Genomic DNA, 2588 nt, shown 5'->3' with positions numbered 1-2588 from the left:
ATCCTTGTATGATGTGTGGATAAACGGTCTTTCCCTATTTCCTTCTCTGGACACTCTCTAGTTTATCAATGTCTTCCTAAACTATGGTGCCCATGACTGAATACCATATTCCAGACATGGTCTGATGAAGGTAGAGGACAAGGGACCATCGTTTCTCTGTTTCTGGAAGCTGTGTCTTTCAATGCTGCCAGGATTGCATTAGCCATTTTTGGCTGCCACATCAGACCACTGAATTAAATTGAACTTGGAGATCTTTGTCAGAAGACAGATGTTTATCCAAACCTCCCCCTCTTATATCTGTGGCATTGTTTTGCTGACAAATACAACACTTACATATATCCCTATAATTCTTTAGATTTAGCCTAATGTTCTATATTGCTAAGGTCCATTTGGATAGTGACTCATCTACGATGTTTTTGCTCTCCCAGCTTTATGGCATCTATGAATACCTAATGCTACAAAAACTAGAATACTATAATGAATATACTTTTCCTTCTGGAGTAGACCAGCCTTAAGGGCAATCAATGAAGGAGGATCCTGGATCAGTGAATCTGCTCCCATGCTTTGGCTACTATGCAGAAGGCTTCCTTGTAGCACATAAAAGCTCAACTTGTTTTTAAAAATTTTTTTGAACTTCAGAAATGTTGTATAAACAGTATTAAGTAGGTCCTTACATGTCAAGTGGCTGTAGATGTTTATTATACAAACTCTCATAAAGCACAAATACAGGTAGTAAGCCTGTTCCCCACAACTCAGAATAAAGCATGACAGAATAATGACAGCATTCAGCAAGGGCAAGGATACTGCCACTATGTTGTTAAAAGGAAGTGGAAAGACCAGGAAAAGAGGACAGAGAATCAGACTCTGGGTCCTACTCCTGGCGCCATTGTCAATTTGCCATGTGGCCTGAGAGCAAGTCACTTAACCTCTCTGCGCCTTATCTCCAAACTGGAGCTAGTTATTACTGACCGCTTAGGAATGTAACAATTGCTATGACTCACTATGAAAATATTTAAGCCCAGAATCACAATGATGACACAGGGACCTTGTATTTCCTTTAAGGTAGCACAGAGAGACATAGATAAAAGACAACCATTCTTGTTCCTCCGGGTTGGGTCTTGGACTTCCTAGAGGTAGAAGAATGGATTTGATGACCTCTTAAGGTTCTCTTATAACACTATGTCTGTAAGGTCTACTTGAATACCTTGTGATGGATGAGCTCATCCTTAGGCAGACAAAACATACATTTACAGTTGAATGTTGGACTTTCTTTTGTCAAATGAGAGGGTTGGGCTAGATGGCCTATAAGGGCCAGTCTCAATTTAGATCTCTGACCCTGTGATCACTGAATGACATTGGTTATATTCAATTCAACAAACATTTTTTCAGAGACCACTTTGCATCAGAGTACTGTGCTAGGTGCTGGTGATAACTAGATAAAAATGAAATCGTTCCTATCCTGAAGAAACTTACATTCAGCTTATGTTCTACCATAGTAATTATCCTCACCAACATTAGTCTGGTCTCATTATTTTACACATTTTTAAGCTGGAGAATTTATAGACATAAGAAAATGTAACTTATTTAGCCTAAATTCTCATATTCAGTATCGCTGTTCTCCCCATAATTTGGGGAGCTTCATAGGACAGAAGTAAACAATTGTTTTCAATATTACAAACTTCTAGATAGTAAATCTTGCAGAATTATGAATCAGTGTCATTCTTTGGTTAAAAAGTAAATGAAAACAAAACAAAACAAAAAAGAAACAAATCCACATAACATGAAGATATGGCATGGGGGAAAAATCAATAAATAACTTGAAATCTAACATAGCAAAATAAAGAACTATAGCAGATCTTACCTTGAATGGGATTTCCTAGGGGAAAAGGCCTGGAAAAAGCATGATCATTCTCACCATGGTGTTTTGTGCAAGACCCAAGGAAAGCTAGGAGGCTGTACAGTTATCTCCCTTGATGTAATTCTAAACTATACAACCTACTACCTCAACCTGGGTGCGTGCAGTCATAATGGCTGGAGAGCCGCCATTTCTCAGGCAATAAAATACAAGTCATTCTACCAGGGTTCTTCATGCTGTCACCTAGTGGACCATTTGTGAGAGACAACACATCAAAACCAAGGGGCTGACAATAAAGAAAATGAAACAAGAAACTTGACCCTTGATCATTTATTCTACACAAAGAAAAAGAGCAAATACTTGGACTAGGTCCCCTTGAAATTAGGTCTGAAAACTATTGGTATATGATACTGTGACAGCAGCTCAAATGATTCTAAAGTTCTGGGATGCACATCGAAGACATAAGGGAAACTAACAGAATGTAAGTTTGGACATTTAATCAGGAGAGACTAGGGGAAAAAAAAACAACAGTTTTATTCAGGAAGCTGGACTGTTTCTTTAAAAGATGATAATCATGTGGGGAAATTGAGGCAACTCTAAAATTCAATGAGCAAATACAAAATAAATACCTCATAAACAGATTCCAAGAGAAATGACTTAAAAGTAAGACACAACAAATTATGACAAGCAAGCACTATCTGGAACATGAACTTAATACTTCAAAACTTCAAGA

The 2588-nt window shown here is 37.8% G+C and overlaps 1 non-coding gene across 1 annotated transcript; it reads right to left on the bottom strand.

Annotated features, from left to right (window-relative positions):
• Positions 1–1937: 1937 nt before the first annotated feature.
• MIRLET7A-2 (microRNA let-7a-2) lies at positions 1938–2010 on the bottom strand. The gene has a single exon (NR_032206.1). It is a non-coding gene; the product is annotated as a microRNA let-7a-2 (primary transcript).
• Positions 2011–2588: the final 578 nt, after the last annotated feature.

Source organism: Monodelphis domestica, chromosome 4, assembly GCF_027887165.1.
Source record: "Monodelphis domestica isolate mMonDom1 chromosome 4, mMonDom1.pri, whole genome shotgun sequence".
NCBI classification, from domain to species: Eukaryota; Metazoa; Chordata; class Mammalia; order Didelphimorphia; family Didelphidae; genus Monodelphis; species Monodelphis domestica.
This window is presented reverse-complemented; position numbering and strand designations above follow the sequence as displayed.